We start from the raw sequence: 26,423 nt of genomic DNA on the forward strand, positions 1-26,423 counted from the left end.
CATACAGACGTTGCCTAGTATTTTTCTAAGATACTGTTTCCATTAAACGTCTTTCCAAGTGTCAATATTACTGACATTCATCGTCCCCTGACACTTTGGGTCAAAGCAACCAACTATTTTATTTCCTTTGGGAAATAATTGGATTGGAATTAGACAATTTCCAATCATATGCATGGATGATCAACATTGCAATGAACAGCTGATGAAACAACAATACTGTTATTCAAATCAATTAGAACTAGAAGACTTTTCTCAGTTCATCTATTCCAAAAAAAAGGATAACAATGAATTATACTGACTTACAATAGTATTTTAAATCAATACAATGTAATTTCACTACCAAATTGATATTTTCACAATTAGCATTTGATCATCTTGAACCAAAGACCATAATGAGAATATAGAAAATAAACATATTGTAGGAACCTTTTAAAATAGTTACAGAAATACATACTTTGATTTGTCTTGCTGAAATCCTAAGCAGTAATGTTTTTTTAAGCACATTCAGGCTTCATTTAAAATCAAATTTACAGCTTGCAGACAAATGTAAATATAAAACATAGAGTTTATGTCTTAGCTCTCTCTCAAATTAGCTTACATACTGTACGTGTGCATTTGCTCTCAAAGACACATACGTCAGGTGCAAGAATACACTAAAAATTATATAAAAGGATAAATAATCATGCTTCTGGGATTCATTTTAGCATTGTTAACCCAGTCACCTGATCTCAAACTGCATGACATCTGACTGATTCCTTCAGACAAAGTGACCCAGTCTTCACACTGTGAATGGGGTTTCAGATGGGGCATGAAGAGCTGAGCAGTATGAGTGCACATCTGGCCCTGTTAAAATCCACAGATGGAAGATTCTTCGTGTTACCAGTGATGATTTAACGACGAACTCTTCACCGATTTTATATTGATTGAATTTGGCAGACGTCTGTGTATTAAAGAACAATGCACTCCTGTGTGTTGTAAAAGTCCTAAGCACCATAAAACAAAATCAAACATGTTAACAAACGCAGAAAAGCCAGTAATGTAATTTTGCAATTGACATATTGTAGCCAAAGAGTATATGTAAAAAAATAAATATGTCAATTAGAATTTACAGGTTAAACACTTAAAAGTTACACATGGGTAATGACCTATGTTTCATTAAAGCTTTTACACACTTTTTTAAACAAACCCAGTAAGGATCTGTGCCTGTGGCTGGAAGGTTGCCAGTTCGAATCCCGTGGCTGGCAAGAGGAATCCTGATCTGTTGGGGCCCTGAGCGAGGCCCTTCACCCCAACTGCTCTAGGGGTGCCATATAAATGGCTGATCCTGCGCTCTGACCCCAAGCAGCTCTCCCTGTCTGTGTGTCTCATGGAGAGCCAGTTGGCATATGTGAAAAGACAAATTCCTAATACAAGAAATTGTATATGGCCAATAAAATGATCTAATGGTAGAATTTTGACCCTGAGACCTAAAACACTAAGAAAAGTGAACAAGAGAATGAGCAAGACTAGACTGGTGTGTGGTGTTGAGATATCTCTACAGGCAGCAACCCAACAGCACTCTTTAATAATTCATATTTCATAATAATTCATAAATATCCTGTGTAAGGAATTTAAAACTAGGGATGAAACAAGATGAAAACAATGTGTACTGTCATAGAGGTTCCATTACACACCTCATGTTAGGTGTCATCCTCAGGGAAATAAGTATATTATGGAAGTCATACAAACTCCAAGGAACAAAACAAAACATAAAATTAGTTAAGCATACCTGTAGTATTCAGAATTTTAGGAAGCTGCTTTGCTGCATTTTCTGGTGTTATTTTTTATGATACCGTGTAGGCTGTGATGCATCTGAGTGTTAGTCTTCAGGTTGTTTGGTGTTAAATTGTTTAGTTTAAAATTCATGAAGTTATCCATCATATTCTATGTCCTGTCAAGGAAATATAAAAACAGATCATTTACAGCCACTTATTTATTTATTTGGATGCCTGTTTATGCTAGAAAAACATAACCTCCACTGATAGCTCAGTTTATAGTCACTGTGGTGTGTTTATGTTACAGTATATATGAGGCCAACTTATTCTAAGAACCAAACCGTGAGGCTTAAACCCCATTTCAGAAATGGTAAAGAAAGAAGATATTGAATGACTAAGGAGGATATGCCAGAATGGATGTAAAGTGAATTGCAACACAACAGAGCTACTGCAGAAAAATGGAAAATCAGCATAAATGGATACCTTAGAGCCTGCAATAAACTCTGGTGTATGTCAAGAATGGTGTTAACCTGGTTTTCTGCACTTGCAGACTAGCAGTCCGCCATTGTTAGTGTATGTAAATTACACTGTAATGTACTGTACAGGAATGAATAACAAAATGTGGGAATGGACAGGGACTGGGGAGAATAAGAGGTACTAACATGAAAATGAGATGGTAGGATTTTGACTCGCACTTCGAGAGGTGCGAACCCTCCAAATAATTCACACCTTCTCTAGTGCCATGCAAATTATTGAAGAACCGAGTAATCAAGGGCTGTATAAAAGCATCACCCAACCAAGAACTGTCATTCATTTCTGAATGGCAGCTGTTGTGCCCTTCATGCTATTATTTTTACTATTTTGTGGTCACGTATTCTGGTTATGTTAAAGTATTCAGTCTCTTGTACAGTTTTCGTGTTTTGGACAGCTTTACTTTACTGGAAGTTTGCAGCCATGACATTTTGAAGTAGCAAATACTATTTCTTACACACACACACACACACACACACACACACACACACATATCCTACTCTGCACATTCAAACCAAAAAAGAAATATTTTTTCTTAAATAAATGTTATGAAAAGTCTTCATTGCATTCCGTGGAAGATGCATCAAGAAATTGAAGGAACACTGTGTACTGTAGGTATCCCACAGTGTACTGTGTATCCCGTGAAGACAACTGAACTTGAACTTGAACTTGAACTTTATTGCCATATGTAACCGGTACTGGTACAATGGAATTCTTACTTACAGAAAGTCTCTCGATTGTAAAACAAGTGTAAAAAACAAAACAAAGTGCAAACAGTGCATCAAGACAATGTACAAACAATAGACAATGTGCAAGTAAACATGTAGACAGTTTGAATGTAAACAATACAGACATGTAAACAATGACTGGAGATGTGCAATGGATAAGAAATCATAAAGAGGTAGATGGTGATGGTGTAGGTGTGGTCCGAGGGGGATGGCTAAATGTGTTCGCCAGTCTCACTGCTTGTGGATAGAAGCTATTGAAGAATCTAGAGGTAAATTGAATAATCTAGTGGTAAATTGAAGAATCTAGTGGTAAGTTATTCTTACGACTTGTAAGTTCTCATTGAAATAATGGAGTTCTCTGTCATCATTCACAGATGGCAGGGTGGCGTGGTGGTTAGCAATGGAGATGAAAAGAAGCACAAAAAACATTATACTGTACCAATGAAAGCATGTCAAAGGAGGGCACTGAAGTATTAACGAATAAAGAAAAAAAGAAAATACTTACCTTTTTGATTTTATAGGAAGGAACAATGTAGAGTCCTAGTGTCATTTGAGATATGCATCCACTACACATTTGAAGTGGCATGATGAGCTTTATCAGCACTTTTAAGGGTGTCTCACCATACTGTAAGAAATGCAAGCATCTGCACTGAAAGAAACCATTGCTTCACTTCCAAAGCGCGATTTTATTTTTTTAAATAACAGATTAAGACATGGAGATGAGTATTGCACATGACACTTACAAGAAAACACCTGCATCAGTAATGTATTCAGCACAAAGTAATCAAACTTTTCTAATTATCCTGGCTATGCCAGCCAATTAGGCATGATGCACCAACAGCTCTGCAATTATCTCAAATTACAAGTCATTTACTGATGATTAACTAATGTTTTAATTACATTTTTTTGTTGTTGTTTTGTGAAACAGCACTCACAGGTGCTTTGCCCATGTAATTTGTTGTTTATTTGTTTTCCATAGTAATACCAGTCTTAAGAAGCTTAAATCAAGAACCACTTGACCCTTTAAACAATACAGCCATGTTTTTAATTAGATTGGCAATGAATTCAACTGTTCTAAGCAAATTACAACATTTCTTAAAATTTCACTGAAGCAAATGATAATGATGCAGGCCTCTATATTAGCAGCTGTATCTTTTGGTATGTTTTTGCATATGTTTAGCATTTTGGACCCTAGAAATAAAAAAAGAGGCATATACCATCAGTAAAAATGTACAAAGCAATCAAAACCATTGAGGTAAGGCATATGAACATTATTACGTTATGTTCTAAGAGAAATCCATGACTATGAATTGTTGGAAAAAATAATAATTCCAGTTTAAAATATATATATTTTTATTTAAACACATCCAAGTATTTAAATGTAAAAAACAAAAGATAAAAATACTGTATGTATCCTCAATTGCTATAAAATCTGTAGCGCAATTCATGTTGGAAATTGCACTGTATATTGTTGCAATTCTGCTGTGTATTATGTGATTTAGTTGCTCTGCTTTAAACGACTTTTGTTTCCTCTGGCAGTGTTTTTAGCCATTTTAGCCATAGTTGTTTCCTCTTGTGTAAGAAACAAATGAAATCAGTTTTCACTTGTGTATTTGAAGAGGCCATTTGTGGACTGTCCTTGGTTTGATTAGCTTTCTGGATGGATTTTTTTTTAAAATAAATGCAAACTGAATTCCAAACCCTTATGAACCAAAAAGATGGGAACCTTCTGCCCATTTTTTCTCATGATTTTATATTTGTCTTTTTGTTGCATTGAAGCTGAGATAAGCGTATTAACATATACGAGAGAGCTTAGGTACCTCATTTGCCAACCAGTGCTCAAGGCCCGGCCCAGCTTATTTTTCCTAAGCCACAAAGTTTCAGTTTCCTAAAATTAATCTTCATGCTGAAGAAGTGCTGCATGTAGATCAGGGTTTTTTTATCTGGCTTTTCAGTATGTTTTTTTTCCTTGTTATCAAAACGTTCTTGATGAGATTTTGTATTACTCGCGAACATACTGTATAAAAGTTGCAGTTTCTGAAAATCTTGTTATCCAGCAAGTTGTTTTTGCACTGTTAGGATATTTGCTCTGTCTGTCTTACAAAACCTCTAAGACCCACTCCTCACTCACCATAAGACATACCATGTATAGTAACCCTACCCACACATATAGTATCTAAGTGTTGCACTACATGTCCACAGGAAGCCACATCATCTCAAAAGTCAATCCCATTATTTAAATAACATGTCATTCATTACCTGCTCCATAGCATAACTAAATTACCACTAGAAATGTATTTCACATCCTACCTACAGGGTTTGAGTATGCCAAGGTGCCCTCATTATTTATGATGCCTATGTCATTTCAGAATAACAATGAATCCCTAGAAAACATCACTGTAGCCAGTTCACTTTGTAAATAATAAGCTATGGCACTGTGCAGAGACTTCACCCCACCTAACACAAGGTAAATATCAGTATTTAACCTGTCACCCTGGGCATGTAACCCTAGCTTTAATTAAAGAGTCATAATGTGTACATCCCTGGACTGAGTAGCAAGATTGCGCACCCCTGATTAATTAATTTCTCATAGCCATATTTAGAAAACTTTCATTATTAGTGTAGAGTTAGCACTGTTCTGTAACTTCTCACTTTGGAAATGAAGCCAAATTTGAATATATTGGCATCTTCAAAAGAAAGGGGTGGGATATCTCAGCTCTGTGCCCTACATAATTGTCACAGTGTACTTGCTTTGAAAAAGTTCTGCTTTGATCCCCAAAGCAAGCAACATCGCTGGGAAATACCTGAACAGCTGAAAACAAGACACCCTAACAAAACAATTTAGAAAGCAGGAGAAGTGATGTTATAAACATATAATTTCAGTTTCTTCTAACTCAGGATCTGTTGTATTTTAGAGATACAGTATATATGTACTATAATAATAATAATACTGTGTATTTATATAATCATACTGTATATTTATACTGTATATTTAATACTGTATATAATAATACTGTATATTTAAAAATAAGAAATATTTTATTCTGTAAATATATGTATAATAATACATATATTTACAGAAAAGGTTCAGGTGAGTTTTATATAATATTTCACTGAAATCATTTCAATAAAAACATTCTTAATAGCCAAAACACTAGGAAGGAACACAAAGAAAGATATATCTTCATTTAATTTTATTACAATTCTACTTCAGGAAATCAAATGGTAATGCTCCTCTTCAAATATGTTGCAAAAGTGAAAACAAATTCCAGTGCAGCCCAATCACTGATACCATGAAGTTCCTGATAATTTCCTGCTTACGCCTGTATATTACCATTACTGAAGCCATCACCAGATTCGAGGTGAACAGATTAGATGGGAAGAAGTTAGATATTGTAACGCAACGGGGGCTCCGGCGGGCGCCCTTGCCGCATCTGGTCGGCCCCATCCCGACTGGAGGCTCGAACCTGGGACTTCCGCGTCTCTCTGCAGCGACCTAGCCCCGTGAGCTAAAGAGAGATCTCTCCACAGCCCAGTAGCTGTGGTCCTGCTATCACAGGGAAGGGCGGTGAAGTCACCCGCTCTGGTACGCCGGCTCTTACACACACTGCTTGTCGGCCGTAAGCGTTACACTCTCCCCCGCTTAAATCGCCGTCCCCGGCGAAGGGCTATCCCGCCCCGCTTCTGACACCAATGTAACGCAACGGGGGCTCAGGCGGGCGCCCTTGCCGCATCTAGTCGGCCCAAAGTATAGCTGGCTCGAACCCGGGACTTCCGCGTCTCTCTGCAGCGACCCAGCCCCGTGAGCTAAAGAGAGATCTCTCCACAGCCCAGTAGCTGTGGTCCTGCTATCACAGGGAAGGGCGGTGACGTCACCCGCTCTGGTACGCCGGCTCTTACACAGTGCCTTTTGGCCGTAAGCGTTACAATATATTCTAATGCCTTTTATCTGCAGCATCATTTCAACATTTGTAAATATGTTGGTTTTTTTATGTAGTACAAGTCACACAATGCTTTCAAGCTTTGTACCACTATGAAGATTGTTAATAACTGGAGGGAAGGAATTTTCAAGCACAGAGGCCTACTTACTGTCCCCTATATGGTGCTTCATCTTCTAAGATACTGTGGAGCTGTGGCTGGCAGACCTGTCAGAAGAATACATGCCTGTGTCTTCATGATCTGTGTGATACAAGGAGTGTAGCAATAATGTGAGGTGGTAAAGAACAGGAGATTCCAAATTGAGAGCATTAACTCTGGACAGTGAAATTCATAAAAATAATAATAATTGCTTACACTTCTATAGCGCTTTTCTGGACACTCCACTCAAAGCGCTTTACAGGTAATGGGGATCCCCTCCACCACCACCAATGTGCAGCATCCACCTGGATGATGCGACGGCAGCCATAGTGCGCCAGAACGCTCACCACACATCAGCTCTCAGTGGGGAGGAGAGCAGTGGTAATGTAGCCAATTCATAGAGGGGGATTATTAGGAGGCCATGATTGGTAAGGGCCAATGGGAAATTTGGCCAGGACGCCGGGGTTACACCCCTACTCTTTTTGAGAAACTCCCTGGGATTTTTATGACCACAGAGAGTCAGGACCTCAGTTATACGTCTCATCTGAAGGATGGCACCTGTTTACAGTATAGTGTCCCCGTCACTATACTGGGGCATCAGGACCCACATGGACTGCAGGGTGAGCGCCTCCTGCTGGCCCCACTAACACCTCATCCAGCAGCAACCTTATTTTTTCCCAGGAGGTCTCCCATCCAGGTACAGACCAGGCTCACACCTGCTGAGCTTCAGTGGGTTGCCAGTTGTGAGTTGCAGGGTGATATGGCCATTTACCAATGGTCAAATTACCATTGCCAAGAACAATATCTGAAAGCTGGAACTGACAACCTCCCCTTCACACACACCATTATTACCACCCAAACGACTTGATTACAAACCCAGTCTTTGGTGAATTGTTCATGATCTCTCTTGGTTACATTTGTAACCCTGGCCGAGTGATTACCAATTGCAGACACACATTGTTGTTGCACACCTTCTGGTCACCTGGCTACCGTGCACCATTGCCCATGGGACCAGATCAGTCAATCAGTCATCATCAGGGAGGCTTTTCATATTTTCCATCTTGATGAACAAACTGCAACAGCGCAGCCAAGTGGTGTTGATCTACAGTATGATGTCACTATAGTTCCAGTACCTGTCTGGCTTATGGGTTTCCCATTTTGTCCATATCTGTTTCACATACAGTATGACTAACTTAGACAATTTAGTAGAAAAGGATAACTATAGCCATAAAGAGTAACATGCTCAATGGTCACGTCTGTCTATACTGAAAACAACTTAAAAACTGGGTTTGTAATGCTTAGCATCTTGAGAAATAAATGAAATACTTTAAGGAAGTATTATAAAGATTCTGTATAAATTACAGTCTTTTCCAGCAAGTCATAGGCACCCAGGAGTTCAATTACCAAGCTCAACACAGATGTACTGTAACAAGCATCTGTTTACCTGAAATATCCCTGGAGAGCTTTAAGTTGCCTTGAACAAATAATTAAGAGGTATTATGTTCTCAAAGGAACCTGTCTTCCAATAGGGTTGTTTGCTGGCTTGGCTTATGCTTTATTCCCACATTCAAATGCAAATCGCCGATATACTGTGTGTATCAGCTTGCACAATATAAAATATATGATTTAAGTCAAGAATTAAATCTAAACAGCCAACCATAGTTAAAACTACATCCTCTATATTCTTAAGCAGAAATGGATTAAATTAGCTAGTCAAGGTTACCAGCCTTAATGTAATATTTTGAGACGATTCAGTTTAGGAGGTCTCTGTTTTTTTTTTTAAGCCTTGAAATGGCTTTATCTGCAAAATTTTATTTTCTGCATCATTAAATGTACTGTATATATGAGCAATGTCATAAATCCATAACACTTAATGTAGAGTTTATAAGCAACATTTCTTGCTGGATGAATTCTGAATAATTTTCTAGTTTTACTGTAAGAGCCTTGGTAGATTCTTTATGTATTGCTTTCCTTACCAAGTTTTAGTCTCATTTTGCTTCTTAAAAATTCCCCAGAGTCATAATTTACATACAATAAATGGCTTTAGCAGAAAACATTCAATGCACCTAAATCCCTGGCTATTGAGGTGGTATAAATACTTGTTAAAGTGACATAAACTGAAAAGATATAACTTTCAGTCTAAAACACTTAATCTAATGCCATGTCTTCTAGATGACAATAGTCATTGTATAAAAGGATACAACAACTTCAGCCTTAAAAAATAAAATGTTCACTGTGATTTTGTACCTGAGCTGATTGACATGATTATTGGGCAGGCTGGTCTATATTGTAAATAATCTGCACAGTCTTGTGATTTTTAGTATTTGTTCCTACACATACTTCACTTGCTAACATTTTTTTAGAAACAGGTAATTTTGACTTTGTTCCTTTCAACACCGTGCTTCTCCACCAGTGTTAAGTCCTGATAATAAGATAAGAAATGCTGATCATATCTAGACCACAACAAAAAATGTTTCTTGGACATACAGTATAATGACCAACATAGCCAACAAGATGAGTGTGTAAAAGACTGCTTAACCTGTAATCTCCTTCAATCTGCTCCACTGCAGTACTTTGATGAAAATAGTTCTTTAATTGCTGTATCGATCCTGCTAATAATTAAGGAGCTGGTTATAGCAAAATTCAGTAAAGAATTGGATTGATGGAGTCACAGATTGAATAGTTCTGGTGTACTGAGACATTTTGAATTCTCTAAGAAAATAAATGGAATTTAACATACAAAATTATACACAATTATTTTTGTAAAGCAGCTTCAGAAGTGTGGTAGACCCCTTCTGTTGATTTAAATACTCCAAAGCACACTGCCCTTTTTTCCAATTAGCTCTATACTGTATGGTTATAATTTCTGAATTGAACTTGGTCAACCCCTGGTCAAAATATGAATAATACAATCAAGCATACAACAAATATCCTGTTATGTCTCTTGTAAATCAAACATTATGTGCATGTATAGATATTTCAAAGCTGTATGCAAGTCATTTATGTTTCTGTCTTGTGTACAGTATTAGGAATCTAAGCAGCTGTCATTTTTGTCTTTTTCTTCACACTAGAAGTGTCACTGTTTCACTTCCCTAGGGATCAAATTAAATTAGATACATCAAACGGAATTTCTAACAATAATTTAATTTGGGAAATTCTGAGAAAAAAAATGCTGCACATACTGTTTTTTTAAAGAAATTGTAAGTGCGTGGGTTTATGGCTAAAGATACATTGTTATTATTTTGTCAGAATAATACAACCAACACCAGTATAAAAGAACCTTTAGTTAATAAGGGAAATTGCAAGTTCCAAGCCCAAAATCATATTTTATAAGTGGAAGTAAAATTAAAAAATTAAAAAATTAAAAAAAAAAGAGTAGGGGTGTAACCCCGGTGTCCTGGCCAAATTTCCCGTTGGCTTCATCACTCTGTTCTCCTTCCCACTGAGAGCTGGTGTGTGGTGAGTGTTCTGGCGCACTATGGCTGCCGTCGCATCATCCAGGTTGGGCTGCACATTGGTGGTGGTGGAGGGGAGTCCCCATTACCTGTAAAGCGCTTTGAGTGGAGTGTCTGGAAAAGCACTATATAAATGTAAGCAATTCTTATTAATGATTATATAGCTGACAGTATATTCTATCCAGTGATGCTATAGCTTGGAGGAAATCATGGTTTTCAGAAAAAGAGTCAGAGCAATCCAAAGTTATCTGCTCAAGAACTAATTCTTACTGAAGAGGATGTGCAGCCTCAGAACAATAAGAAAGTGTCACATCTGTCTTGTAAAACCATGGCACAGTTAAGAACACATTTGAAATGTACTGTGTTTTTATTTGCTTTCTTGTTTTTTTATTCTAATTTAGAACACCAGGTTATAACCTATAATGTAAGAATAAAAATTAGGGTTGTGAAATATACTGTATTATACTGTCTTACGTGTTATTGCTTAAGTAGCATAAGACTCTTTGTTTCTAGAGTTATATTTCTGATTATTTCTTTCCACAGTAAAATACTTCTTATTCAGAATGTCTTTTTTTCTGCTCTTAGGTATTCAAAATGGAGGAGTTTTCCAGTGTGCTCTATCACCCTTGCAGAATTGTAAAATATAATAAAAACATGTCAAGTGCTTTGGTTTGTATTATTGTCAATATCTGTAAAACAGTTACGCAACTTGATATTTATCAAGAGTAATGGTACTGTATGTATGCATGAACTTATCAGGAAACATCAGCCTTTGAAACATAAAGGGGAGTGGATTTTAAATCACTGCTTGGCAGAGACATCAAAACACTTCCTTAATTGCCCCTATTCTAAAGGCAGCTGCTACATTATTCTCTAGTCACTATCAAAGCAACATTATGAGTTTTAAAATTATGAGTGCTTTATATACATTCAAAGTCAAAAATCGAATGAATGGAAATTGCCACAGTTGTAATTCCGTAGGTTTATGTTAAAATTAAATGATAGCACTGTCAGATCCTTGAAAGCCCAGGTGCATTCACTCACACACTTTACGGGAATATAAGCTATTTGTTGCCATTACAGCAGTTACTTAAACCAGAAATGAGACCACAAGATGCTTCCAATAATTTTCTAAGTGTGCAGGGCCATTAAAAAAAATACATGGTCAGAGGTTTAGAGAATCAGCAATTGTTTCAATGCATAAAGGGAAAGGAAGAAAAATCCCATGTGTCCAGTTGATATCACTAATCCAATTTTCTGTTCCGCAACAACATATAAGGCATTCAAGCAGCGAAAAATAGGCACCTCCATGAAATTTCAAATTAAGTATTGTTGCGTTCTGTCCCTCCCCCACCGGAGGTATGGACTGTAGTATTGCCCCATGACCTTGAATGATGCATGGTAAACTATGGGAAATTGGGCTGTGCCTTTTCTCTCCCCAGCAGTCTCTCTCTCTCCGTATCTCTCCCTAGTGAATAGCACACCTCTCAAACTGAAAGGGAAATAAATCCCCTGGCCTTTGTGAAGCTGCAAAATTACCTCCTGCCTATTCTCGGTCACCATCCTCTCCGCTGAACCAGGTTTGGGCTGATTCAACCCATTGGTGTCATAGAGGGATTGATCCAGACTTCTTCCGACTGAAGTCAGCATGGCAGATGCCAAAAAACAGACAGCAGAAAGCTAGGACCACTCGTCTAGCTGTCTTCAGAAAACCAAGGAATCTTCACCAGAGCTGTGCTGGAAGAGCTGACTGTCTGAGAGTTAGGGCCACAATTGCTGAATTACTTGAAAGCTTTTAGACTTAGATTACTCCTCAAAAAGAAAAAAGAAAAAGTGTTAGAAGTGTGAGACTGGCAAGAGAGAGATGGGTGCATAATGATTCAGCAAAACGGCATGCTGAAGTGAGAGAAGAGCAGGCCAGATGCAATAGTCAGGAAAGGCTGGCGCACATAGAGAGGCCTAGAGGAACAGACCATGAAGCAGAGAGCCTGAGTGAATACTGCAAAGGGGGTTGCACTACCCTCGGTGGGGCGTTATATGGGGCAAGGCCTTTGGGATACATTTAAGAAGAAGTTTGAATTAGTCACTGACCTTATTGGCTGTAAGGAAGAGAAAAGGTCATACAGTACATCTAGCTGCATGCATAAATGGAGAGGCCCCAGGGGGTTCTGCTCAAGCTGTTATAGGACTAGGTTAGGAGTTATGAAGTTGTCTTGGCAGGTTTTGATCACTGTTTTCCGCAGGGCCAAACCTATGCTAGTGTTGTGTGAACAACTCAAACATTAAGCGAGCAATAACTGGGAAAATGGCCAAGGTCCTTCGCCACAGGCATTCGCTATCTAGTATGCGTGGCCTATACACATTTGCGCCACCAGGCAGTCGAGAGCTGCCTTCCAACCCTTTCCTGTGAGCATGCTGATGGAGTGCATGACTGTGGATATTCCTGGGCCCCTGCCTCGGATACCAAGGTTCAAGAGGTTTGTACTAGTGCCGTTGGACCACTTTATGCACTAGCCTGAAAACCTACGCTCCTGCTGGACCAGGAGGTCGAGACCATGTGGGACTCCGACCAAGGCAGAAAACTTCGAGTTCAGAGTTCTCTGCTATGTGTCAGTGGCTGGAGAACAAGTGAACCCAAACTAGACTTCTACATTAGGAAATAGCTAATTGAAGCATTTTAATAGGATGCTAGGAACACAATTACCCCTTGTGGAGACCAGCACCAGAAGGACTGGGAACGACAGCTGCCCTTGGTGCTCCTGGCATGTCGTATAGCGGTGCAAGAGTTGACAGGGTGCATTCTTGCTCTCCTTATAGCTGAGTCTGAACTGCAGACCCCCACAGAGATGGCATTTTCCATCTGACCAGATCATCTGCCGATGACTGTGAGCCCTGAGCAAGCTGCCCTGCTGCAACAGCTCCTTAAGGTGGCACAGCTGTTCTTGGCAAAGCAGGCTCGCACAATAGGACAGAATTCTGGCACAATTACAATGTCAGGGAGTAGGACCAACTGTACAGTCCCCAGGAGAAAATTTAGGTCTGTAGACCTTGTCGTGTATCCAAAAGTTCTAGGATAAATGCATGGGGTTGGGCTGATTCACCACAGCATTTCCTTTAGAATTAACATAATATACATTGTACTGGTTTTACAAGTCGCTTATATGCTGTGTCAGAACACTTATGGCCTTACAGTTTCTGGATCAAGGATTCCATGTCAATCAACAACCTGCAGCAGTTCCTTATCTGTGTTTATGATTTAACAGAGATTGTCTGGTATGAGAACAATGGTGCTAGCACAGTGCTGAGGTCTTGTGTTTTCTTTTTATAAGACATAAGAAACAGAGGTTGACCATATACGAAGAATTAACACGTAATTTCTGTACAAATAATAAATTAAGAATGCTCTGAAGTGGCATTGAAATGTCATTCTTTTTGCATTTTACTTTAACAGATGTACTTTACTAATATCTGCAAGTTTGATGCACGTAATAAATTGCTTCAAATTAGTTGTTCTAGCTGAAGTACATAGAACAGCCTTTTTCATATGCAATGACAGATAATTGGACAAAAGTAAGTAGAAGTCTGCCTCAGGACCTCATTTACAATAAATGTAATTCAATATTGATCACTGGACCACAGAGAGGATATTATATCCTAGGAAAAAAGAGCAACAGGCATAATTCCTGGTCTTGAGGTTGTTCATACAGGCAGGTTAAGGAAGCTAATTCTCATCGGTTGGGAGTTTTAGAGGAATTCTGATTCCTATAAATTATAAATTCCTATAAATATAAATTCTAAGTGGTATTGTTTTAGGTACCTGCTTTACATGCATTAGTGAAACAAAGACACAATTGCAAAGTAAAAGGGTATTTATTTAGGACAGAGAATTAAAATTGCTTCTTTTTAGTACAGAGTTGTAGGTACAGTACTACATCTGGAACAGGCTTTCCAGCAGGAGGTTAAGGCTCAAACCCTGGGATCATTCAAGAAACCAAAACAGCTGGTTTTAGATTCAATTGTACCAAAGTGACCAAATTAGAAAGACAGGCTGAATAGCCCCTTCTCCTTTGTAACCCTTCTTATGCTTATATGCGTATGAATTGTCTCAGGAAGACACTTACTCCTTGCTTTATGTCCCTTATTTCTTGTACTCTACTTCTTTTCAATAAAGATTGTAATCAGAAACTCTTTCATTCTAACAGGATAAGTTATCAATGGGATTCTTAGCAGATGAAAACAGACAATTGTCACTAGTACTTTAACGCTTGAAGGGGTTTATAGTGCAAACTGAATTTTACCTGTATTGTATGTGCATCTGAAATTAGGGTGGCAGACAGCATCTCATGGACATATAAATAATGTATTCCCCTCTCTCTTGACTCCTGCGCTGCAACTGCATTCCCAGCTTTCTCTGCACAGATATGTCAGGATCATTGCTTAATTGATTGTGCAGTTCCAGGCTGGCTGAAGTGTATTTTAAGAGGGTGACTTTATATTGAAGCAATGAAACTGCAGCCTACTGCTGTCAGGCCGGTGAAGTAGAAACTTGTGGACACAATTCGACAATTGACAAATCAGGATGTGCATAAAGCAATAGCAAAGAAGAATGCTTTTTATATGCATTTTATATAGTAATACTTTTTTTTTTCATTTTATAACTGTATCGATGAATATTCACACATTAATATAAATCTTTAAAAATGACATATCCAAATGATTAATCTTGGGACTTCAGTTTTCTCAGTCATTCATAAAGTAAAATGGAATATGGAGGCTGGCATGCAGAACTCAACTTTTCATTGGATGACTTGTAGATCAGTGAGCCCACCTCTCATTATGTTTTGGTCTGTACTAGCTACACAGACACACAGCCAACTATGTTGAGCTGAACAGTATTTTAAAACCACACATTCTTTGTCGTGCTGGATCAATGATTGAAGAAAGTGTATACTTAAAGTTCAAAGAGTGCCTGTGGCTGTGGCACAATATCTTATTCTCTTTCACTATTGGTGGTGAATTACATAACACTTCCTCCTTTAAACTTTTAAATTTCAAGCTTTTCAAACAATTTATAATCACTAGATAATACTTCTAGACAACCTGCTGGTCACATGCCATGCTAATTAATTGTAAAATGTTAATTCAGAGCCACAAACATTGTATTACAGTGGCAATTTTTGTACTTCATCTAACGTCTTTGCTCCAAATGAATGGCTGTCTCTTGGCCTGTCGCCATTATTTTAATACAAATTATAAATTATGTTTGTCATGTTAGTTGCAGTTGTGCTCCCCTTTTCATGCTGTTTTGTGTTTATATCTGCTTCAAATATAGTTATCACTACCATTAATGTATTGCACTACATTGTCATGAAACAGTTCATTTTCTTAGTTTTATACGGCACTGTTACTTTACGGTATTTAGTTTTTGTTTCACTATGTAATCTATCCAGTTTGTTTGTTAGGAAATTTAAAAGTGAAATTTTATTTCAACTGATTTTGTAAATTGCATGATTTTTGTGAACCAGATATTACCAGTTCTAAAGTTTGAAAAACATTATAGAAATATAATGTAACCACCCTTGTCACACACCACTATCGGTGGTACCTACAAATTTTCACCCAGTGAGTTAGTTTTAGAGGTAATTCAGTTCTGTCAGTTCTGAAAAACCCACATTATGTTCTTAATAAAACATTTATTTAATCATTTCTGTCCTTGATGATAAATAATTTAATAGTGAGTAAATTCAAGTCTGATCTTTAGACAAATGTGCTTTCTAAATATAGGAGTTCTATTGTTCCTCTACTATTAGCAAAGTTCCTTTCTACAGTTATCATTACAGAACATTATGTTCTCCATAGATAGCATTAAATCTACATTATTTTGTTTTGAAAAATGAAACAGCTTTGAAATAAGAAAACTTTACAAAGTCAAAGAGGAAATAATATGAGTATTGGCAGTGTCCTTGTAGGTTTCTAAATTTCATATTCCTGTCTTTCATAAATACTGAGTGCCTAAACTCAGTTGTGGAATTACATTTCTCTTTGGGAGGCAGCCTGCCTTTTGTATATGTTAATTAAAAGTGAGAAGAGTAACTAAAATGCTAAAAAAATGTAATGAGTTTGGTGCTTACTGAAAAACAGACATTAATGGTCTGTACATACAGTATGAATAAGCCATTTTGAAATAATGAGTCATCTAAAAATAATGTATAATATTGCAGGAAAGTTAAATAATATATAGTAGAAATCTGTCACTTCACATATAAACAGAGAGGGGGAAAATAAAACTTAATAGAACTGTGAAACATGTTAGTAGTTCTTCACAGTACTTTATTTTCCACACTTTCTGACTTCACACTTCTTTTTAACATTTTATGCATAGCGCATCACTTTGTAGCTTAGTTGCTATAACATTTCTCAGTTTAATTAAAAATAAAAAGGATTGAGAGATTGCTCATTTCCATCCTTGCCGTTTACCTTTAGCCTTCAGATAGCCTTAGTTACAGGAAGAACATTTGCAATGCATTCACACCATTTTAAAAAAAAATCATTAAACACTATTTCCTTACAGCATGGTCTTTTTTTTGACAAATCACATTTCGGTCACCTTAAAGAATCTAGATAGGCAAATGATTAATGTGCTGCCACAGTAAATTAGTGTTTCATCACCAAGCTTTAAGTTTGGATTACAGCCCAGAGGACAGATCAAAATTCAGTGCAAAGAGATCAGGTGCTGCCTACAGTGCTTAAATCTAAATTGTAACCTTTTGCACCTGCAAATCTATTTCAAAGGCTTTTTATTTTCTTTTCATCTTCCAAATTATGTTCCTTTATTAAGACCAGGTCTTCACAGACTGTGCAAAATTGGAAGATAGATTTCATTGGAAGCAAGGGGTTTTGGAGATGAAACTGTAAAGCTCTTAGTTCACTATAATTAATAATTCTAGAAATAAAAGGCTGTCTTTTATTATGAGAAAAACAGGCTTCTGAAACTAAAAATCACATTCTTCAAGTGAAAAGCCTGAAGTGATTTTGTTCTTTTTTTCAACTATACATTTCTATAGTAAGGTAGGTCTTTTTAGTATATAGTATTCTTTTTTACTACAGAAAATGTAGCAAATACAGTAAATGTGGCTTGCAAGCCTCAAAATGTTGCAAATGCAGTTGTGTTCGAAAGCAGTTTACAGATTGGGCTTTTTGCTGAGTGCTATAAAATGGGCATCTAAAAGCAGGAGGTTCAAAGATTTTCATATATTAAACCAAAGCATGAAGGGAAAAGGTACACTGGCACAGTGGTCCCCTTTGAGATGTGAAAGAGAACTAACAGGAGAAAATGCAACATCAAAGTCCTAGCATAGTCATGCCTTTGATTGAAGCTGTAAGGCTAAAGCTTATAGATTTCAACCTGCTTTTGAGGACAATGCTGCTGTATTCGATAACAGCCTTTGGCTGTTGTAGTAAAAAGGCAACAATGACAACAAAAATGTTGAGATGCACCCATGCTGTAACACTAGACAATTTATACTTCTTGCTGTCTTAGAAGAAACCATTTTCATCTGAGATTTACTTTCTGCCAGTGCGTTGTTGTCAAGGTATAGTCATTACAAGGTGAAAGACAGACAGAAATGCCTTTGTTTACATACAGTACTTTCATTGATTTAGTACTGCAGTTACGTTTCATTCACTAATGTTCTACACCGTTAACATGCAGCATAATGTATGTTATTCCCAATTAAACTGCCCTCAAATTCTCTCCCTCAAGTCCCTTTTTTCATTAACATTCAAAATTATTTAATAAAGTTACCTTTCTGATTATTTTTGTTTATTTTTAAATGCTGGATTAAATTCCTTAAGGCATTCTTCTTATCAAAACTATTCTACTCCCAACTGTCTAGGTTTAATTGTTAAATTAATTTACATTGACTAATGTTTCTCCCTCTCTCTCTTGACCATTAATTTATCAGGATGAACATACGGCAATCGTTAATATTATTCTTTGCTGTCCTTGTTGTTGTCCATCCCAGATTAACCTATTCATAGCATATTTATTGGCCTCAGTCCTGTGGTTTGTTGATCACTTACTGGCCTGGTGTCATGCGTTGTACTGGCATAACTTCTATAAGTGTCTAATTGTTGCTAGAAAAAAAAAGAAAAATGGTTTTCAGATTCTCCTATAAATGGCCGTATCCCTGCATGTTGCTGATAATTGCCTTCTCTTTGGAGTTTCTCAAATAAAAACAGCTGAGAGCAGCAACATAATTGCTTGCAAGGCTCCATACAGGCTACTGCATTTGGAATATATTTTTAGAAAATGAATTGACACTGACAAATTATACAAGTACTTTAAAAATTAAAGAGTACCTCATTAAATGTCCTAAATCTGCAAAGGTAATGCTGTTTAATTTTTCAACAGTACTTATGTTCCCTGAATGTTCAATGATTATTTTGATACCCAAAGGTCATGCTGTAACAGTTGTATTTATTTTAATCAAAACAGACTTCCATTAATTGCAATGTTTGTGGTAACAATTATTTCCTGTAAAGATGCAAAGGCATACCGAATTCGTCCAAGCTCACTTTTAAAATGACATTGGAATCTTTTACAAAGACTTGCTGTGGTCATTCAATGAGCATGCCTTTTGGCAGGAAATGCACAATTTGTTTTCTAAATTTCTAAAGTATTCTTCTAAAAATAATCAAGCTAATGAATTCAAATAAACTGCACCTAAGCATCAGTTACAAAAAATGATCAAAAACGTAGCTGTGAAGAGACCATATGCCACACACATTTATTACACCATTATTTATCATCATTAAATGGTGACTACATTTTAAAAACTGTGTTACGAAAATGAATCCTAACTAAATTTTCATACTGAATCTTATTAATAGCCTGTGTACCCTTTTCATTTTTTCAGCAATATTGAAAAGTCAACAGAAATGGGAAATAATGCTATTCCTGCTTCGGGGTTTTAGTTTTTATGATGTCTTTACCATAGACATGCTTGTATACAATGAAAGGTCGCATATTCATACCACACCAGCTAAAATCCCTTATGTATTATGGCCCATGTCTAATGGATGCTACCAGCATTTATGCACTTGTTTTTCTAAGAAATGGACAGGAAAAAGGCCCGATATACAATTCCTTTTTATGAGACCTTCTCCTGTGCCTTTAAAACTCTGGATGCTCAGTGGGGTTTCTTAACTATTTCTATTTGATCTTCAGACCTTTAATTTCTGTGGCAGCTCCTCACTTCAGCTCTTCTTTATACGTCTCCACTGTCTACAATCTAGCCCTAATGAGCCGAGGCTCTTTGAAAGCCAACATGCCGTTTATGAATACATTTAGAACAAAGCAAAGCAATCGACCTCTGTCCTTGAAATAAAATTGTTGCTTGTTTTGTGATTTGTTGGTCTCACAAAGACACATCATTTAGAGTCTTAACAGACCTTCAAAGCTGACACTCTATATTGGCTTTGAATTTGCCTTTTGTGTGACTGTTTGACAGGAACGCTTGCTTTCTTTTTCAGATATTGTGTTAGGAGATTGCAGAAACTGATATTATTTTTCTGTAGCCAGCTCTCAAATCAATTTTTTTCAGTGCAACCACAATAAAAGGAATATCAAAAACTTAAAAAACACAAAAAAGTACACCTACGCATGTAAGCACATGCTGGCATAAACAATCAGATCTTAAGTAAGAACTTCAATGCAGTTTTTTAAAGCAATACCTGTACAAATAATTCTATGTCAGCTTTAAATTGGAATCTTTTGAATCAAGCACATCAGCATAATAGATTCATTGTACAGGCCTCATGCTTACTGTATTGCCTGAAAGATTTATTAATTCTGGTCTGTGTGGCATGCAAAATTGCTCATGTCCCCAGTAATACCCAAAGGAGAATGCAATAGGCTTAGTTTTGAAAGACAATGTGCAATTGAATTATCTGTATGAACAGAGAAAACCACTACAGTATACAGTATGTTGCAATACAACACGAAGGTTAATCAGTGTTTCCAGCTCACAGTGACCTAGTACTGTAAATGTCTTTTCCACATTAGTAACCTGTGACAGACGGGAAATAAATAAAAATAAATATCTACAATGGTGCTAAAACAGTTGCATCCTTTCAGATCTGTCTTATAAAAGCCTTCCTATACAATATAATCTATAATTTACAATCACATTCCAGCAGGTTTTTACAGACAAATGGTTCCTCTAGAGACCATTAAAATAGCATGGTTCATGTTGTAGCTGTTATTACTGATAAGATTTTTTGATAAGAGACAAATTCCTTTAAAATTCTATACCATTGAAAGAAATTTAAGGACACAATATGAGAGATGTGGGTAGCAGGAAAGATGAGACAGGTGTGGAGTACCTGTATGTGCACAGTAGTATTTCCTCGCTCACCTTCCCACACCTCCAGATGTCCACATTTTGTCCTGAATCTTAATTTCAGACCCAGCATTGGTACATAAAGACATCTGTGACAGATAACTCTGCCCAGTTATGGCAGTTGTGATTGCTTTGCACAGGCTGTACTCTACTCCTGTAAGAGCATGGCACTAACCTGGGAAATACTGCAGCTGTAAGACGGGCTGAGAAATCCAATCGCTAGGTCTGTGTGAAAGCAAGCAGACAGGCAAGGCAGAAGACTGACAGGCAGCACAGGGGATAGGCTGGGCAGACACATTGAGCAGGGGATGTGCTGCACAGCTACTGTAGGTTTAACAGAAAAAACCTGCAAAGCCAGCCAGGCAAACAAATCAGAGAGGTTGCTGCATGCACCATCTGTGCAGCAAACAGGAAGCAAACAGGAAGCAGGTGCGTTCTTGGATTCTCGTGAGGGTGTAATGGTGTCCCCCCCAACAGGTGTTCTCGAGGTGCTGGACGAGGCTTCCTTGGAAAATAACATGGAAGGCAGGAACCATTCAGAACACAGTGTCTCCCTAGGAGGTGTTGCGATTCCTCAGAAGATTTTCAAGTTTGGCATAGAGGTGTTGCCGTAAACAATTTAACACCTATATGATATGCCTCTTGAAGGGTATTAGAGAAAGTCAAAATTGTCCAGTTGTCATCAAGATAGTCCCGGAAGATAACATTCATCTGTTGTTGGAAGAGGGCCAAGGTCTTACAGGGACAGAAGGACAAAACAAGATATTCATAACACGTTGTCTTCTACTCATCCATCTCCTGGATCTGGATCAGGTTGTATAGACCCCTCAGGTCAATCTTCATAAAGAGCTTGGCCTGGCCAGCCCTCTCCAGCAGTAAGGGAATCCGAGGCAGGGGGTAACAATTTTTCTTAGTAATCTTATTTAGTCCCTTGTAGTCGATGCAGGGGTAGAGGCAGCCATCTTTGTTCTGGACAAAAAGGAACCCGGCACCGATAGGTGAGGTACAGTAGAAGGGCAAATTAACCCCTTCTCAATGTGCTGATTAATGGCTTCCGCTCAGGAGGAAAGAGAGTGAACAGACAGCCCCTAGGGGCTATGGTTCCAGGAAGGAAGCAAATCGTGAGCCCTCATGAGAATGTGATGCTGAAGGACATGGTCATGACAAGTACTTGTGTAGGCCCTCCTGGAAGCACCAGAGTTGTTCAGCTAGTAAGATCTGAACTCTTTCGCTTTAAATCGGTTCCCCATCAGTGCTGTCCAATTGTGTGGAGTCAGCTGGATGGTTCAGAACTAGTGGGGAAGACAGGGGCACTGACCTCCTGGGGGGTTCTGATGGAATATCAGTGGAGGCAGGTGGCAGAGAAAGCTTACCCAATCGCGTCCTCACGGCACCATTTGACATTTGACACCGGTTAACGTGGAGACCAGAGGCTGTCTGCTTGGGCTCGGCCACGTGTAACAACTTCTATGTGTTGTCTATCGAAAAGTAATAGAGCTCATGAAACTATGAGGATAGTACACTCATCCCTTTCAGAAAGATTTGTGTATATAGTAAAAATATCCATCTATTTTCTAGATCCTTCATCCAATAGGGGGTTCACAGTATAGTAAAGATATTTGTGTACTTAAAATTTGAATAACGTAAGAATTAATAACTGTTAATTTACACAATTAATAGTTTCACAATTCCAAAATATCTAATTTTCCAATTAATTGTAATTCGTTATATTTATTCAACTTAAAAACCTACGGTGGTGTGTTACAGCTTTAAAACAACCTGTGCACAAAATACTCCAAGTGTTCTCATCACATTCTGGCTTTTGACTTTGGAGAAGAGTGAGTGACATTCTTTAACAAGAAACAAAACAAACTGAGACAAACAGTTGATATCTTTGGATCAATTAGCTACAGGCAATCAAATTAGTCAGATGGGCCGAGTGACTTCCTCACATTTGTAACCTTTCCTTTGGTCTTAATTTCTCCTCATAAAAGGTATATATATAATCTCCCTGTAAAGATCACAGCTATGCAAACCAGCTGTTCTTCTACTTGTGACATGAATGAGCTTTTTCCAGATGTTCTTTTGCATTTTTGGCCATGTCCAAAGCCCCTTGGGTCAACAAACAATTCTGAAAAACAATCTGGACATTTTGCTTTGAGGATAAGAAATGTTACAGTCTGTGTCTCATCCAGCTGGTGATGCATTACCAGGGGACAGCTATTATTGTAGATAAATGCATGCTTGCTAGAATAGATAACATAAATGGAAATCTGGAATTCCCAAAGGAGTTTAAGAACAGCATAACTGGGGTCGCTGTAGCAGACTCGACTGCAATCATTTAAGCTTACCACAACAGTGTTCTTTTGCTAAATGACTGTCATCAAATATGGTGCCTCTCTGTACTTGCATTAGTCCCCTATCTAAATACTGTAGTTGACATCTAACAGTAGTTTAGAACCTAATGTTTAAACTATGTCACATCTTTCTCTTTTATTCAATCTACTTATTTATTTCTGCCTACAAGAAAGTGTACAGTGCCTTCTTTTTTCCTTTTCACAGAAGAGGTTTTGCTTTATTCTTGTTCTCTTAGTCTGTCTCACTGCTGCCATGGAACAATGATTACCTGTCCTCTATGAGTCTTACTTTTCACCTTCTGCACTGCTGCTGCTCAATGGATTCTTTATTTTTTTTCTGCACCTCACCATATGAAGATACCAGAGCTCTCTCAGTAAGGTGAGTCAATCGGGAACATAGGAGCTAACCTTCAGTTTGCTTTGAAAAGGACTGCTGAAGCAAGACACTGATCGAGACTGTCACTAGTCTGTAAGGGCCTCATTGACAAAAATGTTTTTGACACAGTTTCACACCATTTTTATTTGACTATAATTTGGTGTGGAATTAAACACATACACTCTCATCAGCATTTTTGCTCCACTTACCATGAACATCAGTTTTGATCAGGTTTAGTTTATGCATGAATGTTGGTAGACTTCATACATTGCAAGTGGTCTGTGGATAATTAAATCTTTGATTTATCCTTACTCACTTAAGATGTTATAAGATAAAAATCCTTTTTTTCCCAGTTCCATTCTGCTTGCATTAATTATTTTAATACCTTATTTGAGTTTACTTTAATTTCTTCCATGGTGGTAATAGTTTTTATTTTTGGGAGGGCTTTGGGGGAAGGAGGACAAAAACTACATAAACATAAACTATATGTTATCATAATAACTGTGTATATAAGAACTTTACTCCTTTTCTTTGTTATTGCTAATTATTTCAGGATATAGCTTCTAAAGACTTCATCTTTGAAGTGTTTGTTGTTCTATAGCTCCATCATTGTTTTTGTCTTTTTGACAATATGATCTGTGATTCTTTTCTCCAGAAAATACCATTTCCATTTTCATTTCAACTCATTCCATTACCTTCCAGATTCCAGAAATATAATGTTACTACATGTATAGAACAATGACATTCTTTGTGACTGTTTTCAAATTGATTTCCTTTTCTGTTAGTTTTCAATTTTCTGATTTTTTTAAATAATAATAATAGGAAAATTCTTCACCAAGCAAAGATTTCTTTTTCACAGATATGGAATTTTCCCTTTCACGTTTTTTCTCCCCTGGAGGGAAGAATATTATTCTCCCTTTTTACTTGAAACTGATAAATGTCTTTGTTTTCAGTACAAATGATGATTGTACTGACAATTAGACATTTACTACATGAATAATAAGAATTCGGTCATGTGAAAATCATTTGAATAAGTCTTTTTGTTGTCACCGAGTATAATTATTTTTGGTCAATGAAGCCCTAAATATCAATAAAACATAAAGTGGATATGTATTGTATGCAAACAAAAATTATGCTCATGCCGTTTTTCATAATGTCAAAATTCCTATTTCATTACAGTAGTAGTAAAATGACTGAGACAGTATATTACAAACCCTCCTGATAGTTTTCAGCTTCCAGCTGTCATGCTGGTTAGTTCACTTTCTGTACCTGAACTGTTCATTTAGCCGCAGGTAATCTGTGAGCTGATGAGAAAACCCTCAGAGGAAACAGCAAATTGAATTGAATGGAAACTGGAGACATTGTGTACTGTCCAGAAAGAGGTAGTTACTGAATCCTGCCGAGTTTATTAGATAGTGGTGTGTGTGTGTGTGTGTGTATGTGTGTGAATGTTCTCAAATATGTTTTTAAAATATATTACAGTAATCCTTTCTGTCAAATGATAAGATAGCTAATTATTTCAACATACTGTACCTTTCGATACTTTATAACTGTAATTGTAGGCTGACAAGACAAAAAGACCCTGACTCGTGTAAAGTTGTAAAGTCCCATCCTACTGCAGAGATGCTCTGCAAGTTGTGTGTTGCTTGATCCTGGGGGAACTTGGTTAGAGCCAGCTGGTGACAGCCTGGCTTGAGCTGTAAAAGTATGGGCTCACAGTGACTCAGGAGAACCCAGGAGGTCATTCTGAGGTGCACCAGTTATTTGAGTTTATGTTGAGTGTTTTATTCATAACCCCACATTGTCTGAATTTCATAATCAAGACCTATAATTGGGCACGGATGTTAACTTTGGCTCCTTAGTTACCACAGCTCTTGGCTTTTGGATTACATTACAGCCAGGGGACTCTGTTGTAAGGAGTTTGTGTCCCCTCAGCCACAAAGATAAGCTTTCTTCATTGTACAGTTTCTTTCTACAGTACAAAGATGTGCTGTCTAGTTTCATTGGCACCTGTGCATTTTCCCCTGCATGAGTCTGTTAGTGCATGTGTGTGTGCCCTGTGATAGACTGTCCTGTCCGAAATGTAACTTACCTTGCATTCATTGTCTGCCAGGTTAGGCTCCAGCTCACCTTGACCCTGCACTGGACTACGACTAAGCAGTTGTTGAAAATGCATTGCAGAGTGTCCCTGTGGTCATCCATTGTCTATCAGGCTGTACCTGCCCTGCATCGTACAGCCTGATGCTGTGTTGTGAGAAGTGAAAAACAAAAAGGCTTTATAATCTACCAGCATGTCTGGTAGCAAAACAGATACTCATTTGTTATTTTTACATGGCTAATATTGAATTTTACAATTTATCATAGCTCATTTAATTGAAATAATGAAGTCATTTCATCATAAAAGCTTTGCATATCAAACCATCATAAACCAAGCTCTATAAGTTAATTAAACAGACAATACCTGTAGAGGCATTACTGTAGATTGATTACTTATTTTACACTAAAATCTCTAAGTCACAGTTCATTATGCTTTGCACACTGTAACTTGCAAAGCTTACTAAATAATAAACCTTAAAACTGTGGCACAGTTGGAAGGAACACTTTTCTAAAATGGCAAATCCATTGCATTTCAATTTCTACAGAGGGCTGTGCTTTAACTTCAGATCCATAGTAGCTTGTAAAGTTATAACATTTCAGACAGGTGACTAATTTCATACAACAGATAGATATAGTACTGTATAT

The 26,423-nt window shown here is 37.5% G+C and overlaps 1 long non-coding RNA gene across 1 annotated transcript; it reads right to left on the reverse strand.

Annotated features, from left to right (window-relative positions):
- Window positions 1–433: 433 nt before the first annotated feature.
- LOC107079110 (uncharacterized) lies at window positions 434–25,963 on the reverse strand. Its single transcript, XR_011191473.1, has 4 exons — window positions 25,774–25,963; window positions 3,519–3,638; window positions 1,769–1,930; window positions 434–843 (listed from the first exon to the last, which is right to left on the reverse strand). It is a non-coding gene; the product is annotated as an uncharacterized lncRNA (long non-coding RNA).
- Window positions 25,964–26,423: the final 460 nt, after the last annotated feature.

This window comes from Lepisosteus oculatus, chromosome 13, assembly GCF_040954835.1.
Source record: "Lepisosteus oculatus isolate fLepOcu1 chromosome 13, fLepOcu1.hap2, whole genome shotgun sequence".
NCBI lineage: Eukaryota > Metazoa > Chordata > Actinopteri > Semionotiformes > Lepisosteidae > Lepisosteus > Lepisosteus oculatus.